This window comes from Crocuta crocuta, unplaced genomic scaffold (assembly GCF_008692635.1).
Source record: "Crocuta crocuta isolate KB4526 unplaced genomic scaffold, BGI_CrCroc_1.0 scaffold184, whole genome shotgun sequence".
Lineage (NCBI taxonomy): Eukaryota > Metazoa > Chordata > Mammalia > Carnivora > Hyaenidae > Crocuta > Crocuta crocuta.
In genome coordinates, this window is record NW_027530006.1 from 2,102,417 (window position 1) to 2,124,993 (window position 22,577).

At 37.0% G+C, this 22,577-nt stretch overlaps 1 protein-coding gene across 1 annotated transcript in view; it reads right to left on the reverse strand.

Annotated features, from left to right (window-relative positions):
• Positions 1-22,577, reverse strand: part of GRM7 (glutamate metabotropic receptor 7) — an 871,267-nt gene that overhangs the window by 371,208 nt on the left and 477,482 nt on the right. The window lies entirely within an intron of this gene.

The window sequence follows — 22,577 nt, forward strand, 5'->3', positions numbered from 1 at the left end:
AGTGGATAAGCAAACACATAAATAAATAGCCAGTGACACTCGTATCTTGTCACTTGTGATTTCTAATTGGTCATGGAAATCATTAAAAGGGGTTTTTTTTAGAATAGAATTTTGGGGTTAGAGACTATGACAAAACCACAAGTTAGAATTTCAGAACTCAAAAAGCATGATTAAGATGGAATTGTCTTTCAACATGAATTCAGAGAAAATCTGATCTTTCAAAATATAGATCTTATGAGAAATGAAAATTTAAAGAAAAAAGTGAAGAAAATCTTTGGAGACTCGTGGTTTTAATTCAACCCAGTATTCTATGCATGGCTTTTATTACATTTTGATAATTATATTCCCTTAATCAGCCTACATACTTCTAGCCATGCTTATCATCATGATATCACATGACATTTTGTCCCACCAGGAAACTTCACAGATTGGTAAAAACAGCCTGCACTCATTTATGTGGACAAATAGTTTAGCAAATCCCATTTGATTGGCTAGAATATTATTTGTCCCAAATGGACTAGAATTCCTGTAGTTGAGCTAAGTAAGCAAAGGAACTGAATAATAGAGATCTTAGCAAAAAGCAATATTCAGAAAATATTTAGTATTCATAACCAAAAAATACGGCTTTATAGAATTTTAGAAACACTTACATAATTATAATTTTTATGGTAATTACAAATATTTGTTATCTGATGTATTAAAGTGTAATTCAAAAGGTCCATACTTTGTCATGTTTTATTTCCCCAAAGAGTATATTTGTATATTTTTATAACTTTTTATTAACTTTAATTGCCTTTTGTTCCAAATATTCTAAATACCTAAAGATTTTGAAATGTAAACTCCAGGCTTTACGTTTTGAATATTTGCTGATATTACTTTCTTCTCAGATAAAAATGGCTTGTGAATAAACACATGCAGATTGATCCAAAGATATATTAATTCATTAATTTAGGCTACACCCACACATACATACACAGGCACACACACACACACACCCCGCCCCCACCCCTAAATGCAGAGGCTTTCTCATGCTTGCCAATGATACACAACTCAAATTTCGGGATAAAAATAAGGTTTCCCCAACATCAAAGAAGAATATCAACCACTGTAAAACAGTTCTCTATCAACAGGGAGATTACTGAGGGCAATTTATGTCTGCTTAAAAGCTTAGTAGTTAATAAAGACCTTACTTGTCTGGCTAAGTCACTTCTCAGAGATAAGAAGAAACCTCAAGGAGAATTCCTGTTTGTGAATGAATTCTGAAAAAGGAAGAAATGATAAATAATGGGAAATAATAAGAATTATAAGATAAAGGCCTTACTTAGCATGACATTTATATTCAGCTCAGTAGAGTTCCACAAATATTTTCTTCACATCTATCATGTGCCATGTGTTGGCCTCATTCAGGAAGATACAATGTCAGCTTAAATAAATTGGGTAACAAAAAAGAAAGTCAGAGAGCAGAAATGTATGTTTCTTGGAGGGAGACATTCAAAGGGATATAGTTGTTATTTTTTAGTACCTAATAAAAAGAAGAGCTTGAGTATAAAACTGCAACACACACACACACACACACACACACACACACACATCCTATAAAATAGTAAAGGCAAAGTCACTTTGAAATAAAATATATAGACCTACTCTGAGTTCAAGTTCATAAAGTACTTGTACAATATAGTGAGGGACAGGCTCATAAATAAAAAGAAATGATAAAAAGGGGCACTCACCTATAAACATAATCTGTATTCAATAAAGAAGCTTATCACAAAAGGCATTAGGTGGAACTTTAATTCGACAAGAAGTTAAAAAGTATTATATGGAGAAATAAATTTTGGAAGTACTAGGTTCAAGTTAAATTCATTTCCTTATTGCAGGACCTCTCAGAGCCTTTATAGTATTAAAATATACTTTGAATTTTCCAGAAAAAAATAGTAAAATCAATTTTCCAATATATCTGCCCACAAGATTCTTCTGGTACAGGGATTTTCAAGAGTAGTTTTATTTTATTATTATTATTATTATTATTATTTATTTTGGGAGAGCAAGCACACACACAGGAGAGGCAGAGAGAGGGAGAGAGAGACAGAGACAGAGACAACTCCAGGCAGGCTCCGCACTCTCAGCACAGAGCCCTACATGGGGCTCAAACCCACAAACTGTGAGATCATGACCTGAGCCGAAATCAGATGCTAAACGGACTGAGCTACCCAGGCACCCCTTCAAGGATAGTGTTCTATGAAAGATACTTAGGAAATTCTGGTCCACATGATCAGTGAGTTCCTTCAACTTTTAAGAATGTTTACTATTAATTGAATGATTGGGTGGTGCCTGCCTGGGACTCAATTAATGTACTATTGTTTGTGGTCTTAGTTAATTAGATCTCTAGTAATAAATTGATGTCTATCCTGTCTTGCCTTACCATCACTTGGACTCCAGAATAATAATCCTCACATATGAAATATCTCTTCTTTTTACTCCTGGGGGTCTTCATGGATCTTTCCCTTTCCCCCCAGTTCCCCAAATATCATCCCTAAATTGCTAATCTGATTTTCAACTTCCAGGCTTCTGAGGAGAGTTGTTTGTAATGTGTAATCAAAGAATAGGCTGGAGGAGGATTGAAGTAAAGGAGGAGGAGAAAAGGAGGGAGGTAGCACAACATTACACAGATGTATATTAAGGTCATAACTTCACCTGCCTACCAGGCCAGGCAGATAAGTAACAGGAGTTAAGCAGTCCGAGTACTAGCTTATTGGGTTGGAAGCAATATTTTTCATAGCCATAAATAACTAATCTTCTTATTAACTGCAATACTCTTGGTCAGCCTTTTAAAGTCCCACTTCCAGTAAAGACATGAACAAGGAGAAACAGTTCCTTATTATGAGGAAAAACAAGAGTGCAAAAGCTAGGATGTGTGGTAATCAGTCAGCCTGAACATCAGAAAGACCATAGAGGACAGGGAGAGCAATGCATGGCGTACATAAAAGGATGTATGTCCCAACCAAATATGGTATTCTTTGCTGTAGAAAGCTCTGCAGCTGTAATTATCACCTACCAAGTAAAGAGTAAATGCAGGACACCATTTTGATTTTATTTTAAAGGATGCTAGGTTTAGGGATGTTATGAGAAATCTCTGATTTTTAAATATTGTCTCAATATTTGTATAGCATCCTGCAAAATAAAACATTCCTGCAGAGACTGCAACCTGAAGAATTTGGATGGAGAAGAAGGTGAGAGGAGACATGGAAATCTTACTGAAAGGATTTTTGTAGTTCAGTTCTCAAGAGTTTCTGGTGAAAAAAGAAGTAGCAAAACAGAGAGTAATGCCACAGACCTTTGTGAATTGCATTGCATCTCCTTATGTATTCTTAAGGGCATGTGTAAAAAAATAAAATTCCTTGTTTATTTGTGCCTGTTTGGACAGTTCATTAGTGTTGAACCACAGCTTCAATAGGGTTGCATGAATATAAAGGTGCTATTCTTACGGTGATGGAAGAAGGCTGGTTCAATTTATAAGGGAGCCAACCAGATGTTGGCAAAAAGGGACCCAAAGACGGTGATAGGACAGTCTCTGGTATGCTTTTCAGCTTCCTGGGACATAAGATGAATGTCTTCTGTCTGATATCCAATGGCAATTGAAGGAAAATCATCTCACTCTGATGGAAAGGAGTCTGCTTGCATTAAGATCTCCTTTCTATAAAAGAAATGTATCATGGGTTATATTTTGAGACCAGCATGGATTTGAATCCTGACTTCCTCTTTTACTAACTAGGAACTAATCATTTAAATCTCAAGAGTTTCTGGATCCTCGTGACAAACAGGAAGACAAATACCCACCTCACAGTGTTGACAGAAGAATAAATAAGGTCATGTGTTTCATTGATGAGAATTTAGTCTGATGTCCTACAGATGTTGAAGATTACCCCTCAAACTTTATCATTTGATCATATATTGTCCTTTACTTTTATGTGTTGTTTGCCTGTTTGTTTGAAGTTTATTTATTTAAGAAAAAGAACAGGAGTGGAGGAGGAGCAGAAATGGAGGGAGAAAGAGAGAAACCCAAGCAGGCTCTGCATTGTCAGCACAGAGCCCAATGCCAGGCTTGAACCCACGAACCTTGAGATCGTGACCTGAGCCAAAATCAAGAGTCAAATGCTTAACCAACTGAGCAACTCAAGACCTTTACATTTTTGTCTTATACCAAAAAGAATTTTTTAACTAATTGAATTCACATAAAATCACTCATACAACTGAGCATTCTTTGTAATGTCAGACATCACCAGAAAAGACTAACCTATAACAATCTAAATCAATGCTAGTTTAGGGTATTACCAAGTTCCAATAAAAAGGAAAAAAAAGCCAAATAAATGTAACAGATAGCTATGAATTATTCTCAGTGGTGTGAGCTAAAAGGGATAAGTATTAGCAATCCTACAAATAACCTTTTCTACGTCATTTTGGAAAGCAATACAGTACATGACTATATTGCAGAAATCATCGTGAAGACAAAAATAAGGTAAACTTTAACCAATACACAATGACATTGTCCTTATGTTTTGTGATTACGCACTTGTAGTACTAGGATCAGCAATTCCAGCCATGGCCTCATGCACAAATGGAATAAGAACTGTATTTCCAAAAACATAAGAGGAAGTCAAGATGATATGCTCTGGAAAACTACAAGATAATTCAAAAAGTAGCTCTAGAGAGAACAAAGCAATTGGGCTTAAACATGCTTAGGAAATATTTGAGCACAATTATTTTGTGAAAAAAAGATGACTAATTCTGGACTAGTATGTCATTCTTTATATAAATTGAAAATTTACATATAATAAAATAGATTAAAATGTTTATGGAAAGCAGATAAATACATACTTGATATTTTAAGTGCATAAAGTAGACAGATATTTGATTATGTGTAAGTAGTATATAAATATATATTTGATTATTTAATCTATATCCTTCATAGTTACATATACAATTAGCCAAAAATAATTTTTTTAATCCTGTTACAGGAAAAATGGAAAGTTGCTTCATATTAGGGAATAGATAACATATGTGGTTCCATAATAATTTAGTCATTCCCTATACTATTCAATGTTCCCAGGGCTTGAGCTCAGTTATGGTAATGAACTTGGTTTCTTAAGTTGCACAGAGCTAAGGCAGACAGGGGAGGTTCAGTTCACCTACTTTGATACCATGAGGTAAAAAAAAAAAAAAAATACCCTTGCTGTTCAGGCACAACTTCAGAACTTGAGTGCCAGTTAATATCAGTGCAGAATACATGTGAAGAAGACAAATTCAAAACTAGAAATGCTCACACTGTGCTTGAAGAACAGCTAGCCATTATGTTCTGAGTTCTGCATGACAAGCCTGTCAGCTGGGCCACTTTATACTCAGAGAAAATAAGCTGACATGTTACAGCAACCTGCAACTGCAAGTTTGCAGTGGCCAGTCTCTTAATGAATAGAGAAAGAAATTTATGTCAGGCTGTAACTAAGCAAAATGATGAAGAAAAATCAAACTACAATAAAGAAGGAAAAGGAATAAAAATGTTCATTGTGAGGAACAGAACTGACAGAGGCACTGAAACAGACTTTAAGAACCTGCGAGGCGGGGCGCTTGGGTGGCTTAGTCGGTTAAGCATCCGACTTTCGCTTAGGTCATGATCTCGCGGTTCGTGGGTTCGAGCCCCGCATCGGGCTCTGTACTGACTGCCAGCTCAGAGCCTGGAGCCTGTTTCAGTCTGTGACTCCCTCTCTCACTGACCCTCCCCTGCTCACGCTGTTTCTCTCTCTCTCCTAGAAATAAATAAAAATAAAAATAAATTAAAAAAAAAAGAACCTGTGAGGCTGCATTCTTTTTTTTTTTTTAATGTTTTTTTTAATGTTTTTTATTTATTTCCAGGAGAAAGAGAGAGAGAGACAGCGTGAGCAGGGGAGGGTCAGAGAGAGAGGGAGACACAGACTCTGAAACAGGCTCCAGGCTCTGAGCTGGCAGTCAGCACAGAGCCCGACGCGGGGCTCGAACCCACGAACCGCGAGGTCATGACCTAAGCGAAAGTCGGACGCTTTACCGACTAAGCCACCCAGGCGCCCCAAGTGAGGCTGCATTCTTAAGTGTTCTATATGGAAACCAGGGACAGAAGACGATTTCTTAAAAGAACCATGCTCACATTTGTCTGTCTAATATATTATTGAGAAGTGGACTGCAGAAAACACATTTTACCCACCCTCTTGCACTAAGGCATAGCCGTTTAACTAGCACTCACCAATAAGACATGAATGAAAATGATATGCATCACTTCCAGGACAATGATTTTAAGAAATAGGTGTATCTGGTCCATTTTCTCTGAATTTCCACAGGCTAGATGTGGGTGTCAATGAGGCTGTAGAATCGTGATTCTTAGACTTGATGTGCATCAGAATCACCTAGGGGGCTTGTGCAAACATAAATGTCTTGGCCTGTTCCACTTAGTTTCTGGTTTAGTGCCTCTGGGATGCTACCTTATAATTTACATCTCTAGGGAGCTCACAGCTGATGCTGATGTTGCTTGTAGGAGGACCTGTCTGTGAAGGATGGAGGAGCCACGTGATGAGAAGTGTCTGGATCTTTGAATCACTGTGTGGACAAGAGCCATTTGCTGATCATGGATATATTATTCTATTATATTTGCAACTTTATATATTGGAGAGTCTATTTGCTAGAGAAGCTATCATTACCATACTAATGGAGGGAGTAAATGAATAAGGAATGTTTGAGGGACCAGTCAGTTCTGGGGAGAAAATGAAAGTGAATTTTAGTTGAGAGAGAAAGTGGAGATCCTGATGTGCATGGGACATATCAATAAACAGAATGACTTAGTTGGAATAAAAATTTACAGTAATAAAAAATAGGCTTCTAACTCTCAAGACATAAAGTAGAGTCCTTGGTAATATGGCCGAGAATGTCAGACTGAGTAGAAACTTTACCTCAAAGGGAGTTCCTAAGCAAATACATTAACTAGGCTGTCAAATTCACTGCTTAGAAGAATGATTGCCTGAAGTTTAGATTAGAGGGCAGAGGATGTGAAGCTCAGGGGACTATGTAGAAGCCTATTACCATCCCTCAGAATCATACAAATTTACTAGCAGGGTGACTTTATGACAAAGTCACTCAATCAGTCAGAGCCTCAGTTTCCTTTTCTGTAAAATAAGAACGATGGTCTTCAGGGTTATTATAAGAAGTAAATGCATATGTGTATGGAGAGCATTCAGCACAATGCTTTGCTATAGACTCACAATCACTATTAATTAGTTATAAGGACAGAATTAACACAAAAGAAACAAAAGGAAAGAATAAACCCAAGGATGATATCAAAGAAGCCCTTGGAGGACTCCACAACCAATTACATCTGTTGAGGAAGTTATGAGTAGGACTTGGATTCATATTTCTAACCCAGGACACTCTTAAAGAGTGGGATAGAGAGAAACACTGAAGAGAGGAAGATGCAAGACAGTGAAATGTTTTATCTTTTTGTTTTTGTTTTAGGTCTGGTTCATGTTTAGTCAAAGATAGATTTGTGGAAGTCCTTGGACAATATTGGCTGTTGAGGTGTTTAGATATTGCAGATATGCAAACAGCTATGGCATGGTTGGTATACTTACTTGAACGAGTTCATTGTGTGACAATATGGATGGTTCTATGGCAGATTTACTCCAAATTTAATTTGCAGCACTGGAGAGAATATTTTTCAAGTTAAAATGACTCATTCCCCAAAATGCTGCTGGCAGATCTGAAAATGTTGCAGGTGATCCAACAGGGGTTCAGAAAGTGGAAAGGATCCACTTTGGGAGTCATTTGTTGGTGTACAGTAAGCTCCAAATATCTATTTACACAAGAAAACTGAAGATTTGACACAAGGTAGACATGTTGTCTTAAACTCAAAGGCATTGTAAGGATCAGCCTTGAAATATTTTTAAGTGTGTTGTGATAGCACTCCAGCAACAATACTCCATTTAAATTTCAGAGCCATTCTTCTCTCTAAACATACTTGAAGTCTTCCTTGGAACTGTGATGGCATTTTATTGATTTCACTAAGTAACCTGGATTGATTGAAAACTTGAGGAAGCTTAAAACACTAAAAGTTCCTCAAGGTCATTTTTCCCTGGTAGATGTCCTGCTTGTTTTTAATACAGTGTTTTCCCTTCATAACCCGTATATCTGACCATTTTATGTGTCTGGTTTCTTTTTAGAAAGTTTAGGCATAGGATGAGATCTCACTATATCTGACCTGAAATCAAGAGTTCCAACACAGATGTTAGAGGCTGTCATGCAAGTTGAAGATTTCATGTTTTAGACGTATGGCCTTTTTGGTGCCAGAGCTCACCTAGAATTCCTATCTTACTAGAAAGTATCAGATTTGCTATAATGGATGGAACTTGCATGATGACATCACAAATAACTGGGAAAGATATTTTATAAAGGGTATATACACTAAATTCACAGGCAATACATTTACCAGTGGGTGCTTGTACTGCTCACTTGATAACAGAACAACAATAAGGAGACTAAGAGAAATATGAATCTTACAATTGCTCACTTCTAGAGAAAAAATAAATGAAACTAAAGTTCTCTCTTCTTCTCCCACATCATTCACTTGAATCTAGACATTTCCTGGAAGTAACTGTTCTCTTAGCATCTCCACAGAATGATTTTTCTCACAAGGAAATGATTCACTGGAGAAATCAAACGAGAAATCCCAATGAAGTTAATGGAATTTTTATTAGTATTTCAATTCTTGTTTTAGTTCTAAATAAGTCATGTCATGTACTTTCTACAGAGACTGAAAACATGGAGACCTGAAATTCACAAAATCCAGCATTCAAACTGAGGTGGGCTATTAGAATTGCTACATGTCATTCTGGAACACACCACAGTTGATGTGGTATACACCATTTTCAGGCAAATATGTTGATAAAATGTGAAATCTGTGGTTTTACATTGTTGAAATCACATAGGCACACAGAGCATAGATGACAAAAACCATATTATAAGCACGTCCTCACCCTACTATGGTGATCGTCATTCTGTTCAAATAAAACGAAATGAGAGTCTTTGTTACATGCATACTAGGTACATAAATGGCCAGATTAGCTGCTAACTATTAATTTGTAGCATTTTGCAATATGTGGTCAATACAATATATTTGGGGGAAAGGATTCATAGTTTATAGTTACTTCTCTGTAATGACACTGTTAATCATAACATCTTTATACTCTGCTTGACAGTTGCAACTGTACCTTACATTAATTATTATACCAACATTCTTAAGATTATAAACATCTTCTTCCAAATTCAACTTAATTTAGTTTTTGTGACTCTCTGTGCCTAATACATCTTACCTCAGCCTCTTGCAGGTCTCAACTTCTCCCAAAGGCTATAAGACTGAAAAATGGGAAGCATCTGAAATCTGGGTTGATCTCCACCCATTATAGTGGCTAACCAAGTGCTATAATCAAATAGTTGACATTTATTCAAGTGTTTATTATAGCTTAGACCCTGTACCTAAAATACGCTACAAAGGAGTCCTGCTGGTCATTAGAAAGAATAATCATGAAGACCTGAACATGTCCTATAAGTCATAAGTGGAAATCATTATCATTATTTTATAGGCAACCCCATGTGAAACAAGCTCAGATCAAGTTCAGACTTGGATATTTATAATGGAAAATTGAAATTCCACTTTAATAGCAGATCATTATCTCTCTATAACAATCACATATTCTGATTTTTTCACCACTCCCATTTTATACATTTTTATTATTTTCATAAACATGATTTGGTAAATATACAACTAAAGTGACATAAGACTCACATAGATATAGATATATACAGAAACTCATAAGTCAGAGGAGAAAAGGCCTTACAAATTTGGGTGTTCTGATTTTAGATTCAGATAAATAGTTAACACTTCAACTGCAGCCTCTGCATCAGGGCAGCAAATTCCCAGGTCTCTCTTTCCTTACAAGAGAATTTGTATGCAATTTGTAGCTGAGGGGCTGTGAATGAATTTCTTTTCTTTACTTTCTTTTTTAAAATATTTATTTTTGAGAGAGAGAGACAGACTGTGAGCTGGGAAGGGGCAGAGAGAGAGGGAGACACAGAATCTGAAGCAGGCCCCAGGCTCTGAGGTGTCAGCACAGATCCCAATGCAGGGCTCAAACTCACAAACCAGAAGATCATGACCTGAGCCAAAGTCTGATGTTCAACCAATTGAGCCACCCAGGCACCCCACTGTGAAGGAATTTCATATCAATGCATGACTGAAGTACATGCAGGAAGAATAAAAAGAGCAAAGCAATTCAGATGACAGATTTCAATCATCATCATGGGAAGTGCCAGTCATAAAACCAGGCCACGGTCTGGTGCCAACACAATTATTTCCAAGCTTTTACAGTTCCTGAAAACAAGCATCCTGTTCTACCTTTACTTTGACGCAGTGCTGAAGATGCTTCTGTGATCTGGTCTTTCTTCTCTATAACAAGTAGTTTGCTTTTGTTCTGAGCATGAATCTGTGCAACAGTCTACCTGTTTGTTCATCAATTTGATAATCAAAAAAATCAAGCAATGGGTAACACAGTCTATGAGTAAATATTTCAATGAAAAATTATCTCCAAAAAGAGCTGTGAACTGCTCTAACCTCTTACATTCTGGTGCCTTCTGATGCTGAAAGCAGTCCCATGTCAGATAGGTCTAGATATTGAATTCCAATAAAGTGAGCATGTAAGAACTGCAATGTAGAGAACTCTGAACTGAATAAATACTCAGAATAAGTATATAATATTAGCTAACACATTTTGATGAACCCACTAAGTTCCAGTACTCTTTTAAGAACTTAACATATTTAAACTCAATCTTTGCAGTTAATCTTTATTAATATATAAATATTTATTTATTTAAATGCAATTAATCTTTATTAATCTTTGCAAAAACCTCATGTGGTATTACTCTAACCATGTTTTATGTATGATGGATTATAGGCAACCTGGAACTTAATGTGTCCAAAGCCACAGACCTCATAAGTGGCTGGGCTGATATTTAAGCAAGCTAACTGGCTCAAGAGCCCATGATCTCAATCATATTACAAATTAAACAGCAGTGGTTCTAACAGTGTGGTACTTGGCTCGGTAGCATCAGCATCACCTGGGAACTTGTCAGAAGCAGAAGTTTTTTGCTTCCAATCCAGACATACAGAGCTGAATACTCTGGGGTGAGCCCAGGAATCTGCTGTAATTTAACATTCAGCAGGTAATTTGGAGGCAGGCTAACGGCTGAGAATGACTAGTATAGGAGGACAGACTTGAGCACAACACATTCTGCCCTCAATAAATTCTTGACGTAGAAAACAAAGTTATGTTCCTTATGCCACTCGTAGAAGTTATGACGATGTCTATCATGGACTTAGACATGGAAGGATGGATGATTAGTATGCAGACTTCATCCTCTTTAACTCTATAGCAGCATTAAAGAATCCAGGACCTAGACACTGTTGAGGTTTGTTGGCAAGTTTCTGGATTGAGACTCCACCTAAGAAAAGCAACTGAAGCCAGAGTGTATAAACTTAGGTTGTCTTACAAATCACCATGAGAGGTTGTCAGGGAAAATATCATTTCTGGCTCCCTGAGCCACTTCAATATGTCTTAAAGCAAATAATTGATTTCAGTGTCCCACAGAGACATAGGCACACATCCTGCAGGGTCTTTATTTGAGGGACTGTGGATTAAAGACAAAGGGGTACAATAAAGTAATGCTTATATCCCTATTCTCACGTATTTATTATTTAGGAAAGCTTGATGCCTAGTATCATCTACCTCTCCTAAATGATCCTCCTGTCCACATGATCTTCACTTTTAACTTCACATTCTGTGAGTATAGTCTTGTCTCCTCAAGGACAAAGGCAGGAAAGTAATGGTTCAGAGTACTGGTTCTGGATTCAGACAGTCTAAGTTCAAATTCCAGCTCTTCTTTTAACTTGCTATGAAACTCGAACAAAGTTTTAAACTTTTAAACTTTAGTTAGTTCTAAGTTTCTTTAGTTCTAAATTTAGTTAGTCCATAGTTTTAGTTTGAGGCAATATGAGGTCCTATAGGAAAAGGTTTTATCCAGAATTAAACACATGTAAAATACATAGTAAACAGTAAATATTAGTCCTCTAAATTAGACAGCTAGTTCACTGTTGGGACAGACAGATCTCTTGTACCCTGCCATGTACTCTTCATTTTTTTTTTTTAATGTTTTATTTATTTCTAGGAGAGAGAGAGAGACAACGTGAGCAGGGGAGGGTCAGAGAGAGAGGAAGTCACAGACTCTGAAACAGGCTCCAGGCTCGGAGCTGGCAGTCAGCACAAAGCCCGACGCGGGGCTCGAACCCACGAACCGCGAGATCATGACCTAAGCGAAAGTTGGACGCTTAACCGACTAAGCCACCCAGGCGCCCCTGCCATGTACTCTTTAAATGAAACTGATTCACAAAAACAAAAACTTCTGCCTAACATAGTTCTGCTGATCTGATCAATGTGCAGAGTACACTACTTACTGAAGTTTACTTCTATCTACAGGATTGTAAGCTCTTGTAAGAGAGAGACATTATTTTATGGGACTTGGCAATGACAAAACTCAAATTAAATGCTGAATAAATGTTTGTTAGATAAACAAGAAAAACATGCTCTGAATTTTACCATGATTTGGAATATGATTTCTACAACCCCAGCACAAGCCCATGATCTCCTTTAAATTATATTCTCCTATTGATGCTTGAAGTTAAATCAATTGAATTTTCACCCCAAACATAATCTCTAGTAGTGCTCTCAAATCTGAGGAAATGTTCTTCTCCATAGCATTCATTAACTATGGCCTTTGGCTTTCACAGAGATAGTAGATAGATATCTTTTTAGTAAGTGATTCTTCTCTATAGCCAGAAGCTGTGCCAAAATTAACAGTGCTTAAGAATAAAGAGAGTCGTCTGTCAGTATGAACTTTCTTCATATCTAGAATTTGGCTGTGTTTGATGATATTTTTTTTCTTGCTGCAGAAAGCTGTGGCAGCTCCAGGCTGCCTCTGCTGGTCCAGTATATACAGGGGAGGCAGTATATGGCCCTGAGCCCATGCGAAGCTCGGTGCAGGCACACAACTCACATCCTTGAGCTGCTTAAGCTCACTTCAAAGACAAATGAGATTGGCTTTTAGGATAAAACTTTTATTTCACTTAAGCCTCTTAGTCAGAGACTGGCAGTAATTAATTTTATTGCTTATCATGGTTTTTTTTTTTTTCACTTCTCCAGAATAAAATAGTGTAAGATAATATCACTGAGATAATATCATGGTTGAAGGCAAGAGCTCTCACTTCTGGGGATGACCTCTTCCTCATCAGGAGGAATTATGAAAATACAATAAGAGATGTTTATGGAAAGTATAGTACTTCATGAAGGCACTCACCCTGGTCACTTTAACACATTCAAAATAAGATATGACACTATTCTTGCTCAGAAGAAGAAAAGTAAAGAAAGAAAAAAGAAAAAAAACTGTAAAGAAAGAAGATCAAAAACTATCCTAACAACTACAACGTGAGATCAATTATTCAACATATAATGTGTCTCAAATGTTTGACTGTTAGAAGACATATATCATCTTATCCCTAAATATTTAAAATTATATTTAGTGAAGTTATTTCTCAGTTTCACAAAGATCTGGACTTTTGGATAACAATCTTTAGAGCCAAAACATGTATTGTCCCTTGGCTTATATTTTTCCTCTTGTGCTGTCCAAATGAATACAGCCAGCAGTCACTGAAGTCAGTTTATATTTTGTACAATGTGTTCCTTGAAGTAGTGGAACAAACTCAACTAGCCAGTTATGTAGAAAAAAAAATAGTCCCATAGCTTATTCCTTCAAACACCTATGGAGTACTTAGCAAAGCCCTTCAGTTCATGACTCCCATCCTTAATGAGATAAGACTGACTTTGCTTCTTGCCATGAAGTAGCCTGTTTCTCCTTTAAGTCATTTCCTCTAAAACATGGAAAGTGCACAGCAAGCACACTCATCTTCTAGGTGCTGTCTGCTTAACTAGTGTTTCAGCTGAGTTTAAAAGCCACAGATGCTGGAGTTCGGAGGCTCTTGGAGTCCGCTCTAAAATTCTGACAGTGCCCTACGGAAACTGAAAATCTCCTAACTTAACAGAGGGTGTTATAGATTTTATCAGAGACCAATGGCATTTCAGCTAACGGTTATACCTTGTGGCCAATTACTCTGATTATTGAAAAAAATTTATTCCCCATATGACTTGAGCCTGCTTGATAAAAAGAAAAGGTAGCAAGCTAGAAATGTAGCACAAGAATTGGCACTTACTAACTGCCCTAATCTTTGTTCTTTTGATTGCTGTCCAGTAGTTATAGGTCTATATGCCTACCTGAGTGGTGTTGGAATGGTCACTTTGGAAATTGACAAAACATGAAATGGATTTATCCAAAACTTTTCTTCAGAGGGATTCCAAATACATACCCATATCCCAGCCAAGCACATGTCTGAGATATGACTCTTATGATCCAATTTATATTATCAAATTATTGTTAAATATAATTTTCTGTGGTTTGAAGATTTTTAATTTTTAAAATGTTGTTTTATAAATTCTGATGTTCTTTTGAACTAGATATATGGAAAAAATAATATTATTGGCTGTTGATGTCAGGAGCTTTACTTAGACAGAAGTCTCTTTTCAAGAACTTATGGCAGGTGCAGTGTTCTGCTGGGAGAATGCCAAGCTATACTATAGACCACAACTTATTTCTACAATAATAAAATCAAAGAGATGATTTTCTGCTTTTAATACTGAGCTTATTCAGGGACAATGACCAACTGTTATTTCTATAATCATGATATCAAATGAAGAGGGTTTACTAGTTTTTAATACCCATGGTCCAGTGATTCGAAGAAATTTTCACACAGCCTCCATGATAGTGAAAATCAAAAGGCAAATGTTCTCCATGTAGTCAAGAAATGCTATTCAGAGTCCCTAAATACCAGCTATTGGTGTTTAGTGCCTTTGAAGATTCATGTGAGGGAAATGTGTTCTTAATTGAAGGAAGAGATCTTTGAAGACTTGGTTATTATTGATTGTGCTATAGATTCATATATGACCCAGAAGGGAATTAGACAAAGACATAAATCTATAATTTTAAAGTTTACTTAAACTACTTAGAAAGACTATTTGATACAGTGAGGATAGTTTGTTGCCTGTCTCAATATTGATTTTCTTTGACTATAGCTTACCTCCTTTGGTCCCAAGAGACTGGAAACAAGAGGCTTCAGTAGTAGTCTGACTTTCACTATTAACTCTAGGTAATCTTAGTTTTATTTCTTTCCCTATAAATTAGATGAACTATATAGTCTATCTCCTCTTCCTGCACAAAGTTCTTGGGAAGACCACATTTGATAATAAATAGGAAGGATCTAATGTAAGCTCTAAATACTTTACAAACTCAGGGTGGTAGTAATTATGGGACGCTGGATTGACCTTCACTTTTATCATGTCATGGTGTCACTTTCATTGTATTTTATCCTGAAAGGATTTGAAGTACACTTGAGACAAATGGGAAATTCTTGTTGGATACACCTTCAAAATATATTTATAATCTGATGACTCTTCACCATTACCTCTGCTACCAATCAAGTCTGAATCACCATCATGTCTTACATCTTTTAATTTTTACATCCTTTTCCAGATACACCCAATGAACTGCTTTGGGTTTGTCTACTTACCAGCATGGTACTGCATGGAAAACTTCTCAAAATATTCTTGAAATTTATTCCCTTTTTCTTATCTAATTCTTGAATGACAGAACTGGTTGTGTCCTTAGAAAGCTACCTCTGTATTTTTTACATATGGGGAAACTGAGGCTCAGTAAGACAAGAGACTTCTTTTATGCCATGTGACAATTATGAGACACAGGACAGGACCACAATAGGAGGACCTTGTTTTATGACAGAGCGGAAGTCCCTAGAAGACTGGAGAATAATGAGGGCAAAACATCTATGAACCAAGCTGCAGGACTTCTGGAATTTCTGGCTGTAGACTCCATGCGATAGCCTCACAGAGGTTGGTTAAATGTCTACAGGAAGGAAAATGTATTATGCTTTGAGTGTGGTATTTTGTTTCTCAACAACTTTAACTGGTAGTGTGTCCATGTGTCCACTTGGAGTCCCTGCTTCTGGTACATTTTCAGAATCTTCCCCAATTTTCTCTATTCCTTCTTTTAGTCTTTTGATCATATGATTCTCTTCTTCAAGACAAGTTTCCATCTATCCAGCTCTGCCTGTCAAAATTCTGCCGAGTCCCTCCCTCTATCATGGATCTTTCCTGATTGCCTTATCAGACATGCTCACTCCACCACATAATGTTTTTGTAATTGGGCCATGAAACATCATGGTTTCTTTGTATTCATTTATTTTAAAATGTCTGTTGAGGGGTGCCTGGATGGCTCAGTCATTTAAGCGTCAGACTCTTGATTTTGGCTCAGGTAATGATCTCATGGTTCATGAGACTGAGCCTCACATTGGGCTCTGCACTGACAGGTGGAGCCTGCTTGGGATTTTCTCTCTCTGCCTTTTTCTCCAGCTTTCACATGCTCTCTCTCTCAAAAATAAATAAATAAACATTTAAAAAAAATAAAATGTTTATCGAGTGCCTAATGTGTTTAGACCTTATTTTTCAAATTTTAGTTCAGAGGGAAGATAGTGTTAAGAGAGAAATAGTCCCTATTTTGTGGAGTTTTTGTTCTATTAAAGGAGACCAGTAATAAGCAAGTGAATATAGAGGTAATTTTCTGATAGTGTAAGTGTACAGAAAAATAAACAAACAAAAAATGTAAGATAGAAAGTTTTTGCAGGGACTTGGGAAAGAGAGATATCTCTGAAGTGGTGAGAATTCAAGTAAAAGCTGAATTACTGGGAGAAATCAGACCAATGGAAAGAAAAGAAACAAGATACTAAGTAGAAGGACCATTCTGTATTCAGGTCCTTAAGTGAGAGCAAACATGGAGCACTGGAGGAAAGGAAATGAAACCACCTTGTTAGGAAGATAGTAGAAGGATAGAAAATGAGGATGGAGGTCAGCTCTAGCCTTCCTAAAGCAGCACAGAAAGCTAGGCTTTCTTTCAACTGGAGCAGAAGTCATTGGTGGATTTCATGTCAGGCTCTTCCATATATCACTAGAGAATCACTGAAAACTTCAAGTGTTTCTTAAACATTTTTTGTGTCATTAGCAGGACTAAGACAATGCCTTAAAAATATTGGGAATTTGGGGCTTCTGGGTGACTCAGTCGGTTAAGTGTCTGACTTCGGCTCAGGTCATGATCTAACAGTTTGTGGGTTCGAGCCCTGTGTCAGGCTCTGTGCTGACAGCTAGCTCAAAGCCTCGAGCCTGTCTTCAGATTCTGTGTCTTCCTCTCTTTCTGACCCTCCCCTGCTCGTGCTCTCTCTCTGACTCTCAAAATTAAAGTAAAAAACATTAAAAAAGGAATTCAACATGTATTTGTCAAGCTAACTATGAAGTACAATTTATGAGATGTTTTGAATTCATTTAGGAAGGATTCAGAATCTATCTGAAGTGGATACTCCATGTCACAACTTCTCATTTAGGTAACACTAATATGATCTTCTGTGTTGGAAAGTTACATTTTTTCTCTCAGTGGTATTCTTGGAGTTTAGTTATTAGTACCATCCAGTGTTTCCCAAATACTAGTCATTCATGCACTACCTTCAAGATTTTTGCTAACTTCAATTACCATCTATGCCACTGAATACCTAATATGTTTCTCTAAAACAAAATACTTTTTATTTAAATAAAGCTATTTTAAAGGGAAATATGTACATACATTTATATGTGGATACATATATGCATATATACACATAATCATACACATATATACACATGTTAAAGAGAACTACAAAACACATATATGTACACATAATCCTACTGAGTATCCATGAAATCAAGGATGCGGCTTGTTTAATGTTTTTAAATTACATTAAAATATGATTATTAAAAATATTAAATGTTGATTTATGTATACCCCAAATCACTTCACTGACGGTGTATATGCCATCCTTTTAGAACCTATGGTCTAATCAAGCCAACTGGCTTGATTCTGACTATCCTGAGTCTCAACTCCTCAAAGCAGGACAAGAAGAGTAGCTAATTGGCAGGTGGCTACACACACCTAGTCAGAAAGAATAGATCAGGCTGCAACTTCTCAATTATTGTCAATGCAGTCTAGCCCATCATGGGTCAGGCAGCTTCTCCAAGGTCCAATGTGAGTGAGTGGCAGGGTATGGTGAAGAATGGTTGAAGTAACCTGCTTGCTGAATGATGAATAGAGCCGTTTTCAGTACAGCTGTCCCACTTAGAATGAGCCCCTTGGGAACCTGTCTTTCTCCTAGTGGAAATCATAGCAAAGTAACAAAGTTTAGGAGTGAATTTGTCATCAGAATGTTCCTCTGGTGACTCGTGGCCCTGGTTTGGATACTTTGATGATGTCTTTTGTAGCAGAAGGCAAGTTATGATTAATGCTAACGTTAACAAAGCTACCATCCTCAATACAGATCAGGTTATAAATATAAGAGGGCCTGGGATCTGGCTTTATTTTAGGTTCTTTATCAAAGCTAACTCTCACAGAACTTCAATTTATGTTCAGAAGGAAGAACATCTGCACAAAGACCAACAGGTCCTGTATCACAGAAGGTAGACATACTGAAACATTAAAACAGACATCACACATACGCATCTTACAAAAACTTCCTGGTGTTTCTCCCATATGAAAAACTCAATTATGGGAACTGTAAGAATAAGCATTAAACCTGATCTGTGAGGGGTTTACTATTTAGCTTTCTATATCTGGCACAATTCATGTCAACAGAGGGATGAATTTGGCTTAAGGTAATAGCATTAATGACTTACAGTACCATAAACAGATAGGATGCAATTTTGTTTCCTTACAAGTACTCTCTGAAGTCTAGGGTCAGTGTTAACGCTCAACAATGTCATCAAAGACCCAGGTTTATTTTAAATGTCCATTCTGCTATCTTTACAATGTTGGCTTATTGAATCAAACGTGAAATAATGGCTGCTCACATCCGCATGCAGGGCAAGGATATGGGTCAAGTTGTAAAGAGTTGTGTTGTTGTTTTTATTTCAAGGATCAAAACTCAGTCACTTGGCCAACCTTAAGAAGTAGGGAAAGTAAAATATTAAGTAAAAGGTGGTCTACCAGTGGTGTACTAGAAATGACTTTGGGGCCTAAAAAATCAAGTTTCTATTACAGGCAACTCTGAACTAGGACATGTGATCAGGGTGTGCACAGTAACAATAACTTTTTTATTAAATAGCACAGGACACAAAAATCATGACAGAGATTTAGTAAACTTTTCCTAGTCTCTTATCCTCAGTAAATCAAGCACATATGAGGCTCTTCATAGGCAAATTTTTGTGAACCCTAGAGTTCAGACGAGCCACAGTGATTGAATTTTAGTAAGTAGCTCTGTGGTGATAGAAAAGGAGGGGTTTCAGCATTTGAGAGCCTTGTGTTATAATCTTGTCATGACATTTTGTAGCTAATTTACCTAATCAAAACCATAGCCTCTCAAAGCCTTGCTTTCCCTGTCTACAAAATATCACTTGCCATTTCATAGGTTTCTGGTAGGAGTTATAATGTTCTTGTATATAATTTAGAATAGCATCTGGCTCAAGACAGATCAATAAATGGTTGTTTCTGGAATTAGATGTAATTTTAACATCAGTTTGAGTTACACTTCAGGGTCACTTCAGAGATTTGTTAAAAGTGTATTATGATGGCATTTTTAGATCTGGTCAATCAGAGCTTTAGGTGATGGAGCTGAGGAATCTTTATTTTTTAATGGGCTTCATCGGAGATTCAAGCACAAAGTTTGATGTGAAAAACCAAAAAAGCCCAACTACTTTTCCATCATGAGAATGTTTTCTACAGGGGACTAGCAGACAATTCTTGAGAAAATTACAATTACAATCTATAATTATTATAGAAAAATAATTTTGCACTTAGAGAAGATTTAGGTCAAAAATTTAAATATATAAATAAATATACATATGAATATGCTATGTTGGGGTGTCTGGGCGGCTCAGTTACTTAAGCATCCAGCTCTTCATTTCAGCTCAGGTCATGATCCTAGGGTAATGGGATTGAGCACCATATTTGGCTCTGTGTTAAGTGTGGAACCTGCTTGGGATTGAGATTCTCTGTCTTTCTCTCACTTTCTGTCCCTCTCCCCTGTTTGCTCTCTCTCTCTCTCTCAGTAAATAAATAAATAAATAAATAAATCTGAATATGTTTTCTTGAAGTTTATAATCATTTTCCCGTGGTATGCCCCACTGAATTCTGCATCAATGAATTATATTTAGATTGAGGAAAAAGAACTAAAATACATCTTCCTTCTTTCCTCCCTCCCTCTTTCTTCATTTTTTTTCTTTTTCTTGCTACCTATGCCCCCATTCTCTCTCCCTCCTCTTGCAACAGTCAGAGGAGAGTTATCAGTATTTTTGACCGGCAAATAAGAATGAGGAAATAAACACCTACAATCTGGAAATGAAGGAATAAATTCATGGACATTAACTCTGAGCCCATCTTTAAAATACCCAATAGAAAACATTTTTTCCCTCAATAGATTTATGCTTACTAGATAAACTGTAATTTGAACAATTGACAATAAATTCACAAGCATTCTCAAGATTAGCTTTAAGTCCAGAGATGTTGGCTGTTACAGAAAAGTACTTTAATTAACCAATTTATTTCTCTAATAGTTTTTTAAGCACCTGTATATTCCTGGAGCCATGCAAGGGATGAGCTAGAGAGACACAGTATGTATTCTTAGGAAGCTTAAAGTCTAGGGACACAGACAAGCATTTTACACATGTTTATGGAAATAGGTATTTAAACATAATTGCATTAATTGTAGTGAGGAAAAAAATTTAAGTCCCTTTAAGAAATTATAACAAAGAAGGGTAGGCAAAAGAATTGGGAGAAAAACTGAAGGCACAGGGAACATCACAACCCAATGCTAAAAGTAAATATGAAGATGTACTGTCTTGGAACCAGAAAGAAGTTTACAACCTCCAGGGAAGGCCAATGTATCTGAAGCTTAGTAATCCAGGGGGCCATGTTTGGGGCAAAGTGGAGTCAGGTCAAATCATGTAAAGTTCTTTTGACCTCAGGTGAGAAGGACCCAAAACATGACACCTCTCTTTTCCATGACTTTCATGTCCCAAAACATATGTCATAAAAAGTATAGAAAAGAAGAGAAAAAAATATGTCCCCTTTCCAGAAAGCAAAGGAACTGGCAAAGATTTCACAAGAGTGAATGTATAAAGTGTATTTCAAATAGTATTTGTTGTGTTTACAGAAGGTTATATGCTAGAACACCAGCCCAAGAGAAAAAGAAGAGAAAGACAAAGGAAGAATATTGAGAGAGCCATGTATATGATGAAAACACAACAATTCAAAATCTATGGGATGCAGCAAAGGCATTCCTAAGAGGAAAGTACATTGCTCTCCAGGCCTATTTCAAGAGATTAGAAAAAGCGCAAGTCCAAAATCTAACAGCTCACCTAAAGGAACTAGAGGCNGAGAGCCATGTATATGTGCACCGAGATGAAGGATGATTAAAAGAATGGATGGATTTCTCCTGTTCCACTTTTAAGTGAAAACATATGGTATCTGTCCTTCTCTGCCTGACTTATTTCGCTCATCATAACACCCTCGAGTTCCATCCACATTGTTACAAATGACCAGATTTCATTCTTTCTCATTGCCATGTAGTATTCCATTGTATAGATAAACCACAACTTCTTGATCCATTCATCAGTTGAATACCAAGAACAAACTGAGGGCTGATGCGATGGAGGAGAGGGGAAGGGGGTGGTGGGCATGGAGGAGGGCACTTGTTGGGATGAGCACTGGGTGTTATATGGAAACCAACTTGACAATAAACTCTAAATAAAAATAAATAAATAAACTTTAAAACAAACAAACAAAAGAATGGATAGATGCATGACGATGTGGGTGAGTAGTTGCAGAGATAAAATGAAACAGTTTTGGGGCATCTGGGTGGCTCAGTAGCTTAAACAACTGACTCTCGATGTTGGCTCAAGTCATGGTCTCACAGTTCATGGGATCCATCCCCAAGCTGGGCTCTGCGCTGACAGAGTGAAAGCTGTTTGGAATTCTCCCTCCCTCTCTCTCTCCCTCTCTTCCCCCCGTGCCCCCCCTGAAATAAATAAATAAACTTTAAAAATGACACAATTATAATAGTGATAGTTGTGGGAACCACAGCAATAAAAACAACATCTGAGTATTTACTGTGTGCTAGGCACTTTCCGGAGCACCATCTCTCTCCATAAATGAGGACTGGTCCCCACTTGGCTGGAAAGCAACACTGCCATCCTTGGAGGCCACTGTAAAGCAGCAGAACCAGGCTACACAAGTGTCCCATAAGGTAAGGCAACCACACGAGA